General features: G+C 37.6%; 1 long non-coding RNA gene across 1 annotated transcript in view; it reads right to left on the bottom strand.

Annotated features, from left to right (window-relative positions):
- Window positions 1-21,989, bottom strand: part of LOC118899975 — a 425,764-nt gene that overhangs the window by 175,320 nt on the left and 228,455 nt on the right. The window contains exon 2 of the long non-coding RNA XR_005021017.1: window positions 9,569-9,625. This is a non-coding gene — a long non-coding RNA (uncharacterized LOC118899975). The remainder of the gene's footprint in view (window positions 1-9,568; window positions 9,626-21,989) is intronic.

Raw genomic sequence — 21,989 nt, 5'->3', positions numbered from 1 at the left:
AAGAATATTATCAATGATATAGTCTAGGTTGATCTTTATTATTTTCCTTTCTCCCAGTCAGTTAAAGATAGTTTCCTACTGTCTTATGGCATCCACTGTTTCTGATGAGAAGTCAGTCATCATTTGATTCATTGTTCCCCTGCATGTTATGTGTAATTTTTCTTCTCCAGTTGTTTTCGAAATGTTTTCTTTACATTTTATTTTCATCAGTTTTTTATTTATCATGATAGATTCATTGAGCTTCTCCTATGCCTTTCATCAAATACAAGAAATTATCAACTGTTGTTTCTTCAGATATTGTTTCTGTCCCATCCTCTCTCTCCTCTCTTTCTGGAACTCCTATTTTGAAATCTTTGCTAATCACAATATCTGTGTCATCTCAGAGTATTGACTAGTTGGTTTTTTTCTCTTCAGAATAAACCATGTCTTACTACCTTTTAAAATGTCAGGTGATTTCAGATTGTATTCTAGAATTATGAATAATATGTTGTAAGACTTTTTTGTTATAGTCTCTGAAGAGTGTTGTTGCGTGCGTGTGTGTGTGTGTGTGCACTTGTGTGTGTTTGTGTCTTAGCAGCCAACTAACCTGGCTGGACTCAAACTGCAAACTTTGTCTTCTTTTTTTTGTAGGCCATTGTGCTTTTAGAGTTAACTAGGGTTTTTGTAGTCTGCTTTACACGTATCTGCTTCAGGGGTCAGATAGAGATTTGTGCAGTGTCTATACACCAAACTGTGGTCTCCACTCTCTGGTTCTCTCCTTTCCAGGATTCTCCCTCACTTCCTAGTAACTGTGATGGCCCTGAACTCTGTCTTCTGGTTCCTGAATCAAGTAAGACTAGGTTTTTGTTGTTCCTACATGACACACAATGAGGCATGCTCTCAGGAAAATAGCCATAAAAAATGTGAAATTCATCCAAGGCTGTCCCTTTCTTCCAAGGGCAGATACTGCTCTGGTATGTGTCTGCTTTGGGTTGTTCTCAAGTTCCTACATATCTTTTTCTTTTTCTTGTTTTAAATTTTTTCCAGAGTTAGTACTTGTTATTTGCAGAAGGGTTGATCTAACAGTAGGTACTGGCTTTACCAGAATCTTACGTAATATGTGAATTGCAGAATCAGAGCAAGAGTTATTAATTGTACTAAAAATGTATTTCAATTTATTATTGCTTTGTAACAATATCCTCAAAAATTCAATGAATACTATCAGAAGGTACCTGTACCCACTTCTTTGGCTAAATATCAAATAGCTGGCAAAACTCAGAAAAGAAATCGTCAGGCACTGTAGTATATTTTAGGCCAATACTGCCTGGACACCCTCAAGAGTAAAATCCATCAACTTCATTAAAGTTTTTCTACTGTGATCTCATGGGTGACTTGTTTTTAGAAGATAAAAAAGAGTGGCTGTTTATTTGCCTTTCTTACAGTAGACCCTGGACACTGTCTTGGTAGTCATCATACTTATACCCTGGAACCTTTGTGAACTCCTAAATTTATAAATGGATTATTTTTCAGGTTCTCTTCTTTACCTCAAATTATATTTCTGTTGAGTAATGAGTTCCCTGGCATCGCTTCAAATTTTAACTACAGTTTTCTACATTTACTAAAGTTTTATCTCTCCCTTGTCAGCAATATTTCATAAATAAAACATTTTTACAACCTTAGGAGAATTTATAAGTATATAAGGAGAGAACAACCCAGCTGCATTGGGATGTGACAGACTAACATCATTCACTATCTTAGTAATTCACAGCTCAGCATTCAGGTTTGTGCTTCAGCAAGGGAACAAATTGTCATGGTAGCACTTATCAAGCACTGTAATTACATGATTTCTTTTCCGTATCTTCTACTAGATCATAAACTAAATTGTCATTGCATCTCTAGTACCTACTACAGTAGGTTGTCATTAACATTTGTTGAATAATTATTGAAAAGATAAAACTAAGAATACTAAAGCTCCACTGAATTTACATGTTAAAATAAAACCTCTGTTTTTCAACAGTAGTGACTGTTATGAGAATGTATGTGTGTGTGTGTGTGTGTGTGTGTGTGTATAAATGGAGGTGTGTGGGTGTGAGTGTGTGGATATGGATATGATAATTATAAATATACAGGCATATCTCGGAGATATTGGATGTTCAGTTCCAGACCACTGCAATAAAGTGAGTATCGCAATAAGTAGAGTCACATGAATTTTTTGATTTCCCAGGGCATATAAAAGTCATGTTTATACTATACTGAAATCTATTAAGTGTGCAATTGCATTATGTCTAAAAAAACAATGTCTATACCTTAATTAAAAAATGAGAATTGCTAAAAAATGCTAACCCTCTTCTGAGCCTTCAGTGTATTATAATTTTTTGCAATAGTAACATCAAAGATCACTGATCACAGATCACCACAAAAAAATATAGTAATAATTTAAAAGTTAGAAATATGTGAGAATTACCACCAAAATGTGGTACAGAGACACACAGCGAGCCAATGCTCTTGGAAAAATGGCTCCGATAAGCTTGTTCGATGCAAGATTGTCGCAAAATTTCAATTTGTAAAAAACTCACTATCTGTGAAGTACAATAAAGCAAAGCACAATAAAATGAAGTATGCCTGAATAACATTTTACATGAATAATTTTACAAACATCAATGTCTTGGATGACTACATTTTCTGAGACATGAGTTGTTTGTGCCTTAAAAAACACTCCTGCCTATGTGATAATCTACAACATTTTCCTGCTATGCCCACCCTCTAGCTTTTCTTTTGATAAAACCTAGGCAAAGGGAGATACTCCAAGGCTGGGTTTTATAGAGAACTCACTGAACTCTAAAATACTCTGAGGTTTAACCTCAGACATCTGATGAAAGCTATTCCACTGACCAAAGATACATCATCCATCAATCAGGAATACTTTTCTTCAAGTGTAGCTCCCATCATATCACTTTCTTGCTTAGAACATTCATTTGTGCCTCACAGTCTAATGTACACAATCCAAACTTCTTAGATATCCATTCTCCTTTGTCTTCTGCTTTAAACCATTCACTAGCTAAGTGACCTTGGAAAAGGTACTTCTCCAAACTTCAGTCTCCACTTTTATAAGAGTAATACCTATGAGTATCAAATATAAGCAATATGAAACACAGTAGGTATTTAATCAATGATAGTTATTAATTTAATTATTATAATTTATCTTATTTTCTTTCTCACTAAGCTAACTGAATTATGAGTCATTCCTCCAAAATACACCCTCTTCCCCTAGCACAATTATTAAAATTTAGCGCTGACAGAATTTTCTGTGATGTTAGAAATGCTGTCTATGTACATTGTTCAATATGACAGCCATGTAGATATGGAGCATTTAGAAAGTGGCTTGTGTAACCGAGAAAGTAATTTTTAAATTTAATTTAATATTAATTCATTTAAATTTAAATAACCATATGTGCTTATTGGCCACCATATTGGATAGCACAGATCTATACTCTCCTTGAAAACCTCTGTGATTCCCTCTAGAGAAACGTGATTCCTTCCTGAGATGTCCTATTTCTTTAACCCTAGTGAACTACTATTTGATCACTTCCACTAAGAAGCCTTGGTTTTGTTTGTTTGTATGTGGGTTTTTTGGTGAGGGATGTTGTTGATCTCTCCTCAGATGGATTGAATTATTTTCTCATCCTCAGATATTCTGTACATATCTCTGTCAAAATTTTTAAGCTATGTTGAAATTGCTCATTTACTTAAGTCAAAGGCCTACATATAATAGAAACTCAACAAAGATAGGTGAAAAGGAGGAATAAAGTGCAGGAGGGAGGAAGGAAGGAATAAAAGGGGAGAGCTTAAGGTAAGCAGGCATAGAAAATGTGTCATGGAAAGTACATTCACTCACAACTACACTGAGTCAACAATGCTTCTTAGTTCCCAATTTTGAACAACCACTACCTAATATATTCCCTGAAGGTCTCATCTAAACAATAATAATCAATCAGCAACTGAACATAATGGCACCTTGGTTTGAGTTGTTTGGTGGAATGTTTGATTATAAGGAAACAGAAAATAAGAAACACTTATAATTGTTCTTTCAAAGCTTCCGCTCATATCACAGATTACATTTCATAATTCTCAGGAGGCCCTTAGTCACCTCTGGCTGTCACCAGAAGAATCACTGAAACAGTAGACCCAGCCTGCGTGGCACTTTACAATTTCACTTTTTTACATGTACTTTCTGGAACTAAATTTCTGAGCCATCTCATTCCACCACAGAAAGACCAATCTACAAAGCAGCTCTTCCACCAAAGGAAATGCTAGGGTTAATGGACTTTCTCTTGAAATCCGATCAATAATAGTCATATAACATGTAACTGTCATGTTACTCACTGTTGTTACTCACTGAACTGTAATCCCAAATAATAGCTATAAAGCTTTTCCAGAAATCTCCATAGCAATGAGCTCACTTAATGAAGTTTAGGTATAGGTATGAGAAGAGCACCAGTATGCAAAGTGAATGAAGGATTTACTACTTGGCCAATAATTGATTAGATACTTGCGCAGAAGACTGGCAGAGTGGTACACTTATTTTTAAAATATTTGTGCTCATCACCTACTATGTTCAGGCTTAGACTGGACATGGGACACAAAAAGGAGAACAAGACACAGTTCTTGACCTTAAAGAGCTTGCAGGTTAGTATGGAAAATAAAGTGAACCATTTAAAAACAATACGATAAATACAACCATGTGGAGTGAGAGGTGGGGGCAGCCATAGGACATTTTTGAAAGTAGGTAAAAGCTGAAATTTAAAGGATATTTAGGGGTTACCCAGAGAAATATGTGTGTTTGTATTGATACTGGAATAGGGTAGGAGGTGGCAATGGTAGAGGGTTTTGAAGAGAGTGTTCTATTCAGAGGGAAAAATGTGTGCAAAGTTTTAGAAAATGATACTCAACCAGGCATAAGGAACAAAAAATGAGTGAGAAACAAAGATATTGTCTTGAGGGAGCTCCCAGTCTGTGTCTTCCCTATAAATGGATACATTAAACCATGACAAGTTGAGTTCTATAAGAGGGAATGAATCAAGTTCTAGGGGTCTAACATTCCTTGGAAAGTCAAGAAAATTTCTTAAAAGAAGATAATATTTGATCTTGATCTTCAACCTTCAGATATCCCGTTCCCAAGTGAATTATTTTAGAAGCTTGACAAACCCCTTAATGTTTCCAGCACAAGTATCCTAAAAAGGTTTCAGAGTAATATGAAAATGAGCATGTGTTTTCAATGTATGCTGAAAACAGGAAAAAAGAAGGTTACCGTTGAACCAACAGAGTGAGGGTGAAGTATTTCTGTTGATGTCTGGATCAAAAAAGAGAATTTGTGGAATCATGGAAATATTAAATATCATAGGATCAGAAGTCAGATAAGGACTCAGTCCATTTGCTGAGTCATCCAACTGATATTTAATGATAGTTAATTCCTCCATCATAGGAATTTTGGACATAGCGATATAGACATAGGTTAAAAAGGCAACACCTTCTCTCAAGGCTAGCAGAGGGAGAGTCATGGAAACATATGAAGTACAATGGATGCATAAGTGCCTTGATAAGGTATGCCAAGAGACGCAAAGGCACTAACCAAGTTTTCTGGAGGGGAGAGGAGCAGAGATGGGTAATTAGGTCAGAGAATGTTTTCTGTAGGGGATATTACTATAAAGGAACTTGCAGTCCTGCAGGTAATAGGTTGCCAAATCTGAAGCTGTAAAATAAAGAAATTCATTCCTCACCACAGTCAACATTCTGATCTGGTGTGAATATGGAGTTAGGAAGTCAGTGATTAAGGCTCAGGTATGTATTAATATAATCAAGGTGCTGCCTGAAGCACATGGTTTTTTAAGTTCCCTCTCTTGAAGAAGATGATGGACAAGTTTATTCTGATAGTCAGTGATAGACGGTGAAAGCAAAGCCTGAGGCAATGGAAATCAGGTCATATTTATGTGCCTGAACAACACCCTCCATGTACTGTTTCTAGGGAATCTTGGAGAAATGACAATTCAAAGACATTTCAATTTCTGGTGTTCAGTGTTTTCAGTAGACAAACTGTGAAAGAAGAGACTGTTTAATTGGAGGCACCTAAGGTATTCATGTAAGTGTAATTGGAAATACAAAATTTTATCTGTGGTATTCCCCTAGATACCATGCACAAAATGAGAAGATGACCATAAGTTGGTATTTGCCCAAGACAAGTGTTTCACTACAGGACTGCCCTGGGCTAATGTAAGAATATGAAAAGACTTTGACTTCCTCTAGAACCACAGGCTGAACCTTCCCTTTTAACCTAGAGAAAATTAATCTGTTCAAAAGACATCTCATTTGAACTGAACATAATTAAATAAATTTACACTACAACAAAGAAAGTAATATTTTCAGTTGTAAACTTATGTTCACATATATCTTCAAAAGCATTCTATGACATAGATATTAGATGCCTTTTATAGATGTACAAATGAGAAAAATAAGCCTCTGATAGATTAAGTGCCATGTCCAAGAACATGCAAATGTGAAATGACAGAACTGAGATTTAAATTGAGACTTTTCTCTATCCAAAATCCAAATTTCTTCCCTAGTTCAAAAGTCATCATCCTAGAAAATAAAATCACCACCAATAATGGTTTCTGGAGTAGGGATGGGGAATAGAATCATAATATAAACAGCACCAGCTTATCTTCTTAAGAAGTGGTTGGTAGTGATATTAAGGAAAATTAAAGCAGCAAAAGTACATTACAACAATTAAGAATACAAGGTAATGTTATCAGAGCAACTCCACACCAAAAATATTGTTGTCTGGGTCTTGGAAAAATAGGCTGTTTCAGTAAAAATAAAAATAAAATCAAAGCAAAGTCATGGGTCTCATAAAAAAGATAACCCAAAATAATACCCTCAAAATGGATATAACAGTATTCAATATAAAGGACCTTTTAAAAATGAATTTACCCAATCCTTTTACAGCATTTGATTCTGTTGAATACTTTCTCTTACTTGAGTGTGATAACACATTCTTTTCTCCTCTTATGTCCCGAACCATTCTTTTCTAATCTCCTTACTTTGATGCCCTCTCCCTCTTCCTGATCCTAAAGTGCCGGTATTCCCCTTAATTCTCCCTTGGCCTATTGCTCATTTTACTACCTAAGATTTTGTTAGCTAACCTTTTCTACTGTCAATGTTTTAACATAAAATGACATGCTACTGTAATCCAAATTCCTATCTCCAACTCAAGGCTAGAATTTCAGTTCCTCTAACTCATCAGTCTGTACTCTTTCCAGTACAACATTATGGTCTTAGGTAAAATACAGCAGGTTGAGAATTCCAAGTGGGGCTCCTAAAACCACAGTGGATTATTGATAGGTGACTGAAAAGTCAAGAAACCAGATAAGACCAAGGATGAGTGCCTGAGATGAGGGCCACCATCATTAATTCAATGAGTCTAGACAGACTTGATAGAGTTTGAATGTGTTTCTTTCAACTGCCCTCTTCTTAGGCATTTATCCATCCTCAGCTGTGGCTTGTCTACTTTAAAAGAAGAGCAATGGTTTGTATTCTAAGTGATCCCTTATCTCCCCTTAGATCTGTAAAGACCAAAGCAAAATACAGCTGTTGAACAAATTTCCCTTTGCTTAGCCTATGTCTCTAATTCCCCATTCTCATTTTTCAGCAAACCAATTTTCTCTTTACCGTCTGTCTCCTACAAATACATTCGAGAAATCTTTTCTTGCTGATTGAATTGGGCCTTGCAAATTAATACTCTGTTTTTTACTTTCTTTCACTTCCACTTGTCTCTTAAAAATGTGTTCAGCTCACTTGTCTTTGAATCGTCCCAATTCTTCCCATTACTGAAGAGCTGCAGTTTTCTTTTAAGGCATCCTATTTTCTAAGGTTTCTTTGCGAGGAGTGGTAGAGAGAAAATCATCTCTTTAACTGTTTTATCAGCAAACATTAATATATTTTTAACTAAAGCTCATTAATTTTGCACTTTAGTTTCAGTGTCTTCAATCTAACCATAGTTTAATACATATCTTACTAATACTTGGTCATTTACTCATTCAAAAACCATTTATTGAACCTATAATGTTCTAGAGACTATATTAGATCTTAGAGATGTTAAAATGAACTACACATGAAAGCTTCCTCAAGAGGCTTAGAATCTTGAGAAAAAATATGTACATAGGTACTGTATAATAAATAATAAATATATTTATTAATAATAAAATTTTGTAGGTGATCACATGAGTATAACTATGAGAAATAGTTGGACAGAGATGATATCCTAGAAGTAATGACTGATGGGAGCCTTCTGTGCAAATCAAAGGTAAAAGTGAATTTAAAGTAGAGGAAGCAGCATTCTAAGGCCACATACGTTTACAGTGGACCCTTTATTGGTGCCTGGAAAGCTCAAAACAATACACCCTTACTTAGGAAAGGCCTCCCTAATCTATGACACTGACACAGGTGTGGATCCCTAGAGACAAGTTTGGACTTCATGACCCACACCATACTCCCGGCCATAGCTTCTTGGACCAAAAGTGCACATTTAAACTAAGTTAGGCAATACAATTTCTTTTCCAAATAATTTGATGTGGGGCCTTAAGAAAGGCATATCACTCTCCTTATGTAACTGTAACTTAAACACATGAAGTCAGTAGCTCTGTAGTAGCAGCTATGTCCCACCATGTGGTCTGAGGTTGCAAAGGGAGAAAAAAATGAATTAGACACGGCGAATAAAGCAGAAGAGAGAAGTAGGGGTCCTGACTGCCTTCTAAATATCAATTTCAGTCTTTCAGAGACCTAGGTGTATTCTAGCTCAAAGGTTCTGGGGATGCTCCTATGTCTAACAAATTTCTTCTTTGGCTTAGGCAGGCCTGAGCCGGTTTCGTTACTGGTAAAACACCAGTCTTTATTAATCCAGCTATTCGAAAGTTTGAGCCAATGATTTCAAGCTCCCAGTGGCCAAAGCTGGAACACACTGAGCAACAAAATAAATAATGTAGTATTGGATTATAATCCAAAGTAGAAGCTGAATATTCATAAGATCATGCTGATATAAATACTTTATTGACTAAGCCAATAAACAAACAAACAAATAAACAAATAAATAAATAAATAAGGGAAAGGAGATAAATTGCCTTTACAGAGGAATTCCAAATAATAAATGGTATACTGTTCCCTCCAGGAGGTGGAGCTTAATCTTTCCCTCACCCTTGAGTGTAGGCTGACTTAGTGACTCACTTGCAAAGAACAGAGTATAGAAAGAGGACATTAGTAACTTTACAGTGAAGAAACCTGACAAACACTACCTTAAGCAAGAGGTCCAGGTTAACATCACAGTGATAAGTTATGTTGATAGCATGTTCCCCTTGATATGATGTGATGAGCAAGGCTTGTCACCTCTGTGGTATTCTTTACAAAACCCTATAACTCCAGTCTAACCATGAGGAAAAACATCAAACAAACCCAAATTGACAGACATTCTACAGAATACCAGTACTCCTCAAAATTCTCAAGGTCATAAAAAATGAGAAAAATCTGATAAATGGTTACTTACCAGAGGAGACTAAGGAGATGTTATGATTAAATGCAATGCGGTATCCTCGATGGGACCCTAGAAGATAAAAAGGACATTAATGGAGAAGCTGCTGCAAATCTATACATGAAGCATAAAGTTTATCAGTAATGTAACAATATTTGTTTCTTGGTTTTGACAGATATACCACGGTAGTGTAAGATGCTAAGTACAGGAACAGCTGGTGGGGGTATATTTAAATTCTACTCGATCTTCGCAAAGTTTCTGTAAATCTAATTTTATTCCAAAGTAAAAAGTAAAAACAAAAATATATTCTAAAGTAAAAAAGATTTATGCATGGCTAGAATGCAGGATTGATGTAAGGGATCAGCAGCAAACATTGAGATCAAAGAAGTGAGTGAAGACCAAATTGTAAAGAATTGTCTTTGCTATACAAGATGATGAAAGCTCAACACAGGAGTGAAACTACCAAACCTGTTTTAGAAACAGCATTCTGCATCTTTGAAGAAGCTATACTTATAGGGAGGCAAGGCTTGGAGAAGAAGCATAGTTACAGGGCCATTACAAAGTCTAGAAAAAAATTTCAAAGACATATATTAGTATATCTTTGTTGATATGGTACTACCCACTGAGACCAAGACCCTAATAAAAGCCCATTCACTCGACCAGACTTGTAAAGTCATAAAAAGCAGCTTTTCAGAGTACTGAGCAGAGTTCCCTGTGCTATACAGTAGGTTCTTTTTTTTTTTTTAACATGTTTATTGAAGTATGATTGCCTTAAAATACTGTGTTAGTTTCTGCTGTATAACAAAATGAATCACCTATATGTAAAGATATATACCCATATCCCCTCCCTCTTGCATCTCCCTCCCACCTCCCTATCCCACCCCTCTAGGTGGTCACAAAGCACCGAGCTGATCTCCCTGTGCTATGTAGCTGCTTCTACTAGCTATCTATTTTACATTTGGTAGTGTATATATATCAATGTTACTCTCTCACTTTGTCCCAGCCTACACTTTCCCCACCCAGTGTCCTCAAGTACATTCTACACGTCTGCATCTTTATTCCTGTCCTGCCACTAGGTTCTTCAGAACCTTTTTTTTTTTTAGATCCAATATATACGTGTTATCATACAGTATTTGTTTTTCTCTTTCTGACTTATTTCACTCTGTATGACAGACTCTAGGTCTATCCACCTCACTACAAATAACTCAATTTCATTTATTTTATGGCTGAGTAGTATTCCATTGTATATATGTGCCACATCTTCTTTATCCATTCATCGGTCAATGGACACTTAGGTTGCTCCCATGTCCTGGGTATTGTAAATAGAGCTGCAATGAACATTGTGGTACATGACTCTTTTTGAATTATGGTTTGCTCAAGGTATATGTCCAATGGTGGGATTGCTGGGTTGTATGGTAGTTCTATTTTAGTTTTTTAAGGAACCTCCATACTGTTCTCCATAGTGGCTGTATCAATTTACATTCCCACCAACAGTGCAAGAGGGTTCCCTTCCAGCCACACCTTCTCCAGCATTAATTGTTTGTAGATTTTTTGATAATGGCCATTCTGACTGGTGTGAGGTGATACCTCATTGTAGTTTTGATTTGCAATTCTCTAATGATTAGTGATGTTGAGGATCCTTTCATGTGTTTGTTGGCAATCTGTATATCTTCTTTGGAGAAATGTCTAATTAGATCTTCTGCCCATTTTTGGATTGGGTTGTTTGTTTTTTTGATATTGAGCTGCATGAACTGCTTGTATACTTTGGAGATTAATCCTTTGTCAGGTGTTTCATTTTGCAAATATTTTCTCCCATTCTGAGGGTTGTCTTTTCGTCTTGTTTACCATTTCCATGACTGTGCAAAAGCTTTTAAGTTTCATTAGGTCCCATTTGTTTATTTTTGTTTTTATTTCCATTTCTCTAGGAGGTGGGTCAAAAAGGATCTTGCTGTGATTTATGTCATAGAGTGTTCTGCTTATGTTTTCCTCTAAGAGTTTTAGAGTTTCAGGCCTTACATTTAGGTCTTTAATCCATTTTGAGTTTATTTTTGTGTATGGTGTTAGGAAGTGTTCTAATTTCATTCTTTTACAGATAGCTGTCCAGTTTTCCCATAACCACTTATTGACGAGGCTGTCTTTTCTCCACTGTATATTCTGGGCTCCTTTATCAAAGATAAGGTGACCATATGTGCGTGGGTTTATCTCTGGGCTTTCTATCTTGTTGCATTGATCTATATTTCTGTTTTTTTGCCAGTACCATACTGTCTTGATTACTGTAGCTTTGTAGTATAGTCTGAAGTCAGGGAGCCTGAGTCCTCCACCTCTGTTTTTCTTTCTCAAGATTGCTTTGGCTATTCAGGGTCTTTTGTGTTTCCATACCAATTGTGAAATTCTTTGTTCTAGTTCTGTGAAAAATACCAGTGGTAGTTTGATAAGGATTGCATTGAATCTGTATGTTGCTTTGGGTAGTATAGTCATTTTCACAATGTTGATTCCTCCAATCAAAGCACATGGTATATCTCTCCATCTGTTTGTATCATCTTTAATTTTTTTCATCAGTGTCTTAAAGTTTTCTGCATACAGGTTTTTTGTCTCCTTAGGTTTATTCCTAGGTATTTTATTCTTTTTGTTGCAGTGGTAAATGGGCGTGTTTCATTAATTTCTCTTTCAGAATTTTTGTCATTAGTGTATAGGAAGGCAAGAGATTTCTGAGCATTAATTTTGTACCCTGGTACTTTACCAAATTGATTGACTAGCTCTAGTAATTTTCTGGTAGCATCTTTAGGATTCTCTATGTATAGTATCACGTCATCTGCAAGCAGTGACGGTTTTACTTATTCTTTTCCAATTTGGATTCCTTTTATTGCTTTTTCTTCTCTGATTGCTGTGGCTAAAACTTCCAAAACTATGTTCAATAACAGTGGTCAGAGTGGGCATCCTTGTCTTGTTCCCGATTGTAGAGGAAATGGTTTCAGTTTTTCACCATTGAGAATGACGTTGGCTGTGGGTTTGTCATATATGGCCTTTATTATGTTGAGGTAAGTTCCCTCTGTGCCTACTTTCTGGAGAGTTTTTATCATAAATGGGTGCTGAATTTTTCAAAGGCTTTTTCTGCATCTATAGAGATTATCATATGGTTTTTGTCCTTCTGTTTGTTAATATGGTGTATCACATTGATTGATTTGTGTATATTGAAGAATCCTTGCATTCCTGGGATAAACCCCACTTGATCATGGTGTATGATCCTTTTAATGTGCTGTTGGATTCTGTTTGCTAGTATTTGCTGAGGATTTTTGCATCAATGTTCATCAGCGATATTGGCCTTCTCTGTGACATCTCTGTCTGATTTTGGTATCACAATGATGGTGGGCTGGTAGAATGAGTTTGGGAGTGTTCCTCCCTCTGCAATATTTTGGAAGAGTTTGAGAAGGATAGGTGTTCGCTCTTCTCTAAATGTTTGATAGAATTCGCCTGTGAAGCCATCTGGTCCTGGGCTTTTGTTTGCTGGAAGATTTTAAATCACAGTTTCAATTTCAGTGCTTGTGACTGGTCTGTTTATATTTTCTACTTCTTTGTGGTTCAGTCTCAGAAGGTTTTGCTTTTTTAAGAATTTGTCCATTTCTTCCAGGTTGTCCATTTTATTGGCATATAGTTGCTTGTAGTAAACCCTCATGATTCTTTGTATTTCTGCAAGGTCAGTTGTTCTTCTTTTTCATTTCTAATTCTATTGATTTGAGTCTTCTCCCTTTTTCCTTGATGAGTCTGGCTAGTGGTTTATCAATTTTGCTTATCTTCTCAAAGAACCAGCTTTCAGTTTTATTGAGCTTTGCTACTGTTTCCTTCATTTCCTTTTCATTTATTTCTGATCTGATCTTTATGATTTCTTTCCTTCTGCTGACTCTGGGGTTTTTTTGTTCTTCTTTCTCTAATTGCTTTAGGTGTAAGGTTAGGTTGTTTGAGATGTTTCTTGTTTCTTGAGGTAGGATTGTATTGCTCTAAACTTCCCTCTTAGAAGTGCTTTTGCTGCATCCCATAGGTTTTGGGTCATCACATTTTCATTGTCATATGTTTCTAGGTATTTTTTGATTTCCACTTTGATTTCTTCAGTGATCTCTTGGTTATTTAGTAGTGTATTGTTTAGCCTCCATGTGTTTGTATTTTTTACAGTTTGTTTTCCTGTAATTGATATCTAGTCTCATAGCATTGTGAGGGGAAAAGATACTTGACGTGACTTCAATTTTCTTAAGTTTACCAAGGCTTGATTTGTGACCCAAGATATGATCTCTCCTGGACAATGTTCCATGAGCACTCGAGAAGAAAGTGTATTCTGTTGTTTTTGGATGGAATGTCCTATAAATATCAATTAAGTCCACCTTGTTTAATGTGTCATTTAAAGCTTGTGTTTCCTTATTTATTTTCATTTTGGATGATCTGTCCATTGGTGAAAGTGGGGTGTTAAAATCCCCTACTATGATTGTTTTACTGTTGATTTCCCATTTTATGGCTGTTATCATTTGCCTTATGTATTAAGGTGCTGCTATGTTGGGTGCATAAATATTTACAGTTGTTGTATCTTCTTCTTGGATTGATCCCTTGATCATTATGTAGTGTCCTCCTTTGTCTCTTGTAATAGTCTTTCTTTTAAAGTCTATTTTGTCTGATATGAGAAATGCTACTCCAGCCTTCTTTTTATTTCCATTTGCATGGAATATCTTTTTCCATCCCCTCAGTTTCAGTCTGTATGTGTCCCTAGGTCTGAAGTGGGTCTCTTGTAGACAGCATATATACAGGTCTCGTTTTGTATCCATTCAGCCAGTCTGTGACTTTTGGTTGGCTTATTTAGTCCATTTACATTTAAGGTAATTATCGATATGTATGTTCCTATTACCATTTTCTTCATTGTTCTGGGTTTGGTTTTGTAGGGCTTTTCCTTCACTTATGTTTCTTGCCTAGAGTACCTCCTTTAGCATTTGTTGCAAAGCTGGTTTGGTGGTGTTGAATTCTCAACTTTTGCTTGTCTGTAAAGGTTTTAATTTCTCTGTCAAATCTGAATGAGATCCTTGCTGGGTAGAGTAATCTTGGTTGTAGGTCTTTACCTTTCATTACTTTAAATATGTCCTGCCACTCTCTTCTGGCTTGCAGAGTTTCTGCTGAAAGATATGCTATTAACCTTATGGGGATTCCTTGTATTTTATTTTTTGCTTTTCTCTTGCTACTTTTAATATTTTTTCTTTAATTTTTGATAGTTTGATTAATATGTGTCTTGGCGTGTTTCTCCTTGGATTTATCCTGTATGGGACTCTCTGCATTTCCTGGACTTGACTGACTATTTCCTTCCCCATGTTTGGGAAGTTTTCAACTATAATCTCTTCAAATATTTTCTCAGTCCCTTTCTTTTTCTCTTCTTCTTCTGGGACCCCTATAATTTGAATGTTAGTGCGTTTAATGTTGTCCCAGAGGTCTCTAAGACTGTCCTCAATTCTTTTCATTCTTTTTTCTTTATTCAGCTCTGCAGTAGTTATTTCCACTATTTTATCATTCAGGTCACTTATCTGTTCTGCTTCAGTTATTCTGCTATTGATTCCTTCTAAAGAATGTTTAATCTCATTCACTGTGTTGTTCATCATTGTTTCTTTGCTCTTTAGTTCTTGTAGGTCATCGTTAAACATTTTTTGTATTTTCTCCATTCTATTTCCAAGATTTTGGATCATCTTTACTATCATTACTCTGAATTCTTTTTCAGGTAGACTGCCTATTTCCTCTTCATTTGTTTGGTCTGGTGGGTTTTTACCTTGCTCCTTCATCTGCTGCATATTTTCTGTCTTCCTATTTTGCTTAACTTACTGTGTTTGGGGTCTCCTTTTCACAGGCTGTACATTTGTTGTTTCCATTGTTTTGATGTCTGCCCCCAGTGAGTAATGTTGCTTCAGTGGGTTGTGTAGGCTTCCTGGTGGAGGGGACTGGTGCCTGTGTTCTGGTGGGTGGGGCTGCACCTTGTCTTTCTGGTGGGCAAGGCTGTGTCTGGTGGTGTGTTTTGGGGTGTCAGTGAACTTAGTATGATTTTAGGCAGCCTCTCTGTTAATGGGTGGGGTTGTGTTCCTGTCTTGCTAGTTGTTTGTCATGGGGCATCCAGCACTGGAGCTTACTGACCGTTGGATGGTGCTGGGTCTTAGCGTTGAGACAGAGATCTCTGGGAGAGGTCTCACTGATTGATATTACTTGGGTCTGGGAGGCCTCTCATGGTCCACTGTCCTGAACTCGGCTCTCCCACCTCAGAGGCTCGGGCCTGACACCAGGCCGGAGCACCAAGACCCAGTCAGCTACACAGGTCAGAAGAAAAGGGAGAGAAAATGTAAGAAAAAAAAATAAAAAATAAAACAAAATAATTAAAATAAATAAATAAAATTATTAAAATAAAAAAGTAAAAAATAATAAAAACAAAAAAGAAGAGAGAAACCAAATCAATAAACAAATCCACCAATGATAACAAACGCTAAAAAGTATACTAAGATAAACATAAAAATCAGAAACAAATCAGTTGCAGACAGCAAACCCCAAGTCTACAGTTGCTCCCAAAGTCCACCACCTCAATTTTCGGTTGATTCGTTGTCTATTCAGATATTCCACAGATGTAGGGCACCTCAAGTTGATTGTGGGGATTTAATCTGCTTCTCCTGAGGCTGCTGGGAGAAATTTCCCTTTCTCTTCTTTGCTGGCACAGCTCCTGGGGTTCAGCTTTGGTTTTGGCCCCACCTCTGCATGTAGGTTGCCCTCAGGCTTCTGTTCCCACCCAGACAGGACAGAGTTAAAGCAGCAGCTGATTAGGGGGCTCTGGCTCACTCATACTGGGGGGAGGGAGGGGTACGGTAGTTATAACCGGAATGTGGGGCGAGCCTGCAGAGGCTGGCATAACGTTGCAACAGCCTCATGTGCGCCATGTGTTCTCCCAGGGAAGCTGTCCCTGGATCATGCAAACCTGGCAGTGGCGGGCTACAGGCTCCCAGGAAGGGAGGTGTGGATAGTGACCTGTGCTTGCACACAGGCCTCTTGGTGGCTGCAGCAGCAGCCTTAGCATCTCATGTCCGTCTCTGGTGTCCGCGCTGATAGCCACGGCCCGCACCCATCTCTGGAGCTCGTTTAGGTGGTGCTCTGAATCCCCTCTCCTTGCACACCCTGAAACAATGGTTTCTTGCCTCTTAGGCAGGTCCAGACATTTTCCCGGACTCCCCACCGGCTAGCTGTGGCACACTAGCCCCCTTCAGGCTGTGTTCACGCAGCCAACCCCAGTCCTCTCCCTGGGATCTGACCTCTGAAGCTGGAGCCTCAGCTCCCAGCCCCCACCTGTCCGGGCAGGTGAGCAGACAAGCCTCTCAGGCTGATGAGTGCTGGTCAGCACCTATCCTCTGTGCGGAGTTCTCTCTGCTTTTCCCTCCGCACCCCTGTTGCTGCGCTCTCCTCCATGGCTCTGAAGCTTCCCACCCCCCCCCGCCCACAACCCGTCTCCGCCCGTGAAGGGGCTTCCTAGTGTGTGGAGACATTTTCTCCTTCACAGCTCCCTCCCAGAGGTGCAGGTCCCATCCCTATTCTTTTATCTCTCTTTTTTCTCTTTTCTTTTGCCCTACCCAGGTACGTGGGGATTTTCTTGCCTTTTGGGATTTCTGAGGTCTTCTGCCAGCATTCAGCAGGTGTTCTCTAGGAGTTGTTCCACATGTAGATGTAATTTTGATGCATTTGTGGGGAGTTAGGTGATATCCACGTCTTACTCCTCCACCATCTTGAAGGTCCCTCTGATGAAAATCTTAAACTTCTCTCTTTCAGTGAATTTGAAAGGAAGTTATATGCCACCTGTTTCTTACAACAGATATAACTCAGGGAACAGCCAGATGGGAAAGACACACAAAGGAAGGCACATGGGGAAAGAGCTGGAAGCTTCCATCTCTCTCTGAGTGCATCACTTGTGCAGCACCTGCCTGTGTTCACTCTCCCGGAAGTTCTCGCTACAGTAGGTTCTTATTAGTTATCTCTTTTATATAAGTAATCTGTATATGTCAATGATCTATATGGGGAAAGAATCTTAAAAAAGGTTGGATATATGTATAACTGATTCACTTTGCTATACAGCAGAAACTAACAAAACACTATAAAACAACTATACTCCAATAAAAATTTTTTAAAAAGAAAACTAAAAAAAAAAAAAGCAATTTCTCAAAGGCCAGAGAGACACCTGATATACTTGGGCAGGTCCTGGCTCTGAGACTGTTTTACTGGTCTAAGATCATTAAAGAGTTTTAATTTTCTTTACTGATTTTAAAGAAGCACTTCAATTCACCTTTAAATATTCTTCCCCTCTTCCCATTTACATTATAAAATTTCCATCAAAACTCCTTAGAGCTTTCCACACATTCCTACAAAATCAACTTCCTTTAATGCTTCTTTCACTTAACATTTAAAGTCTAATAATACTGCGGTCACTGCCATTCCCCAACGTCTAACCCATTATCATAGTTGGCTTTTTTCCTAGGATATACTTAGAATAGCAACTGACCAGAGCCTAGGAAGAGCAGCCTGGTCCCCCAGTTTGCATCCAAGAAATCCAGCCCTGTCTCAAACTCTCCCTTCTATAGTTGGTTTCTAGGTATTCTGATCAATATCTGAGTAATTAAAAATTCTCATGATCAAAGTTCTGACCTTCACACTGGCCCTGCTTATCAGTAAAAACATGTCTTGATCTCCTTGTCAGTACCTGCCTGGAGGTTCGTACAGAATATCTCTAAGCGCCTGCCTCTCTCCCCTGTCCTTGACTTTGGTTCATGCTGTGTCTGCTGCGTCAGCCAAAATCATGCCCTTCACTGACTCAGCTAATCCTCAGCCAGCACCACTTCCCTTCCCTCTTCTGTAATGCTCCTCACATACTTTCTCAACTGCCATTTTAAGTCGTCTGATATTTTGCTGATTCAGCTCTGTATCTGGTTAGTTTTCCTTTTATGCAATCTTAAAAACAGGGAATTCAAACCCAATAATCCAATTTTGTATGCTCTGGGTATTTGTAAAGAAAATGTATTCTCTGCTTTGCCAGCTGAGACAGTGACAGTCCTCTCTTTTTCAGGAAGCACCATCACTACTCTAAGCCTCCACTTTCCCACCCATAACTAAATAAAGGTTCCCTTCAAAGCTGAAATCTCTTTGACACCTGAGTAGGGTTATTAAATATTCTTATTTTACATTTACCCGCCAATTGACTACTGAGTGACTGCTATCATCAGGTATTGTGGAAGGTACCAGGAATAAAGCAAAAAATCAGAGAGATATGGTCTCTGCCATCATGGGTCTTAAATAAGTAAATGGGCAATTGTAAAAAAAGTTGCAGGTAAACAGAGGCTTGTTCACAGCTATGTACTGATATGTAAGAACTGTCTACCCAAGACAGAAATTTAGACCCTAGAGAAAGGCATAGATTGATCCGAATTCCCATCTATAATGAAGTTCAGGAAAGCCACTGCTGTCTTGGGGCCAAACAAACATAGCCAGTCACTCAGCAAGTGTCTGAGGGTCCCCCTCTCCAGATCTCAGGGACATTGAGATCATCTCTACCTTCTAGTTTACTTTCTACATTGGATTTTTGTGCTCAAAATCCAAAACCATTTCTCTGGCCACTTTCTCAATCCAAGGCATAAAAGAAATATGAAACCCTTCAGCAGATTAAAACTTTCTTAGAGAACTAAAATCACCATGTGGACTGGATTCCATCAGTATTATTCACTTCCAAGTGTCAAGTGCTATGGTAGTGTAACTATAAGATTTCAACCCAAGTTATCCTGATAGATTGGCAAGAGTTGCTCCAGGCAACACTGGTCTGCCCCAAGCATCAACTCACTTGGTCTTCCAAAATACTCTTACTGACCATCTAACGAATAGTAAGAGCAATGAGAATAGTTAAATTTCAGAATCTGTCCATATAAAATGGTCAACTTGCAGATTCAGTGCAATCTAAAAATTTTAGTCAAGAAAGAGAACTTATGGATATAGTTTTAAGTAACTGTGGTCTACATCAGAATATTATAGAAAGAGCAGACCTTAGAGTTCACCAATCCTCCATCTAACCTAGAGAAGAGAAAGCTGAGACCAAAGAATTTAACCAACATGCTCAATGCTGCATAGTTGATAAGAAAGCCCAGACTGGAATCATTATATCCTTGAATCTGCGTTTTTAAAGGACAATAAATAATCTTACAAGACTAGCCCATAGTAAACATTTACGGAAGGTTTTCTAGGTTCAAGATACTCTCTGAAGGCTGCCCCTCCTTATTTAATTGCACTGTGACAGATATTAAATGTAATAATGGATGAGAAGAGTAGTATAAACTGTTTAGCACTTAACAATTATAATAGTACTTGTAATATTTGCATCATTACACATTACATTACCCATTTCCATCAAGGTGAGATAACACAAAGTTCCCTGAAGATATTTACTAACTGAAGGAACTAGTAAAACAATAAAAATAACACAAAACTTTACCATAGAAATAATTTTCTGAGCTGTTTATTTATATCTCCTAATTTTGTTTGCCCTTTTACTTCAGTGTAATTGAGTAGGCATTTTATTCACCTCTACTTTTCATGCAGCACGAAGCAGCATACTGGAGCATAATAAATAATATATAGCAATATAATCATATCAAAGTAGAGTATGCATCAAAGCCTAAAGAAAGAACTGTTCAGAACTGTGCATAATCAGATGCATCAGAGGATGCATCAGAGAAAAAGATTATGAGATAACTATGTTGGGAGAGAAACTATGTTTGTTCATATAATGTTATATTCTATTTGCTAATTATGTATTTCATGTGGAATGAAGTCACAGCATATGAGATTTAGAAATATGATGAGAAATCATATAAACCCATCCCATCACTTTTTAAGATGAGTTTTTGGAGAAGTTAAGTTTATTTCCTATCTTCAAACAGATACCAAATCAGTTATCCAAGAGTAAACTCAAGTCAGACAGACTGGCTCCAAAAACAGTGCTCAAGGTTACTACCAGTTTATGGTTGTGTTCATATCTTCACAGTTTTGTACAAGTCAAGAGTATCCTTACTATGACATCCAGAAGTGTAAAGGTTAGATTGGGAAATCCATCATAAAAAGGCAAAAATAAATATGCACTTAAAATGGTAACACCTAATAACAATGGCAAACATTTATTGTGCTTCCTCTGTGCAAACACTGCTCCAAGTCTTTTACACGGTAATAACTCAGCTAATACTCACATTAACTCAATAAAATGGGTTAATTAATATTGGCATGTTGTATTTGATGAAACTAAATCACACAGTAGTTAAATAACTTGCCTAAAACCAAACCTGCTAGACACTGGCTAGAGAGCCCACGTTTACTGTATGAATCGCAGTAACTTCAATGCCAGCTTCCTGGCTCCAGAGCCATTCTTAGACTAATAAGGCCTACTGTCTATTGGTAATTAGTCCATGCCATAATTGTCTTATTTCCTCCTTCTACAATTGAACAGCAGAGCCTCTTCATGAAGAAGACGAGCATCTCCTCCTATGCCAAATTCCAACCTCCTCTGCAAATATGTCAGTCTACTCATTCTCTTCTCCCTTTCCTGCCTTGATATTCTCTCTCATAATGGTCTTTTAAATCAACATTTACACATACTCAGTACATTCCCCAAACCCTCCTTCAACTCACATCATTTTCCAAACATTCTCCCAAATACAGAATCTCCCTGTCTCCTTCAGAACTAATTATTTAAAGCAGTTCTGTTTATGCAGGCTGTTTTCTCCTTATCAATTACCCATTGATGCTACAACCCACGAAAATCCACCTTAGTTATATTTATATATTGATTACTCCCCACACTGTAAATCTATACCTAGAATCTCTTTCCTAAGCTCTAAACTTATAGATCTAATCAATTCAACTGGCTACTCCACTAGGGTGACCTCAGGATTCTCCGACTCAGCACATGTAAAACTAAACTTCTCTTCTCCCTCTTAAGTGACCAATCACAGTGAATGATACCACCATCAAGGCAATCTAGGCCTTTCTTATATGCACCTCAAAACCCTTCCAGCCTTTACCCATTACCCTGTTCCAAAGCCACTATCACATTTTTTGGTATTTGTTACAGTAGCACCCCACTATGAGAAAAATCTTTGAGTACTCTTACCCTTTCAGCCCTCTCTCTACCTCTCACACATTTTCTACCTATCACCAAGTCTTATCAATTCCACCTCCTAAATATTTTTCCAATCAGCCATTTGAGTGCTAGTAGCCTTGTTTAAGTTGCCATCAATTTATGCCTATGAATTAGTTTCCTATGGCTGCCATGACAAATTATCACAAACTTAGTAGCTTAAAATAACACAAATTTTTTTTCTTACAATTCTATAGGTCAGAAGTCTGACATGGGTCC

Source organism: Balaenoptera musculus, chromosome 8 (genome assembly GCF_009873245.2).
Source record: "Balaenoptera musculus isolate JJ_BM4_2016_0621 chromosome 8, mBalMus1.pri.v3, whole genome shotgun sequence".
Classification (NCBI taxonomy): Eukaryota; Metazoa; Chordata; class Mammalia; order Artiodactyla; family Balaenopteridae; genus Balaenoptera; species Balaenoptera musculus.
The sequence above is the reverse complement of the archived record's forward strand: the minus strand, read 5'-3'. Positions and strand labels throughout refer to the sequence as shown.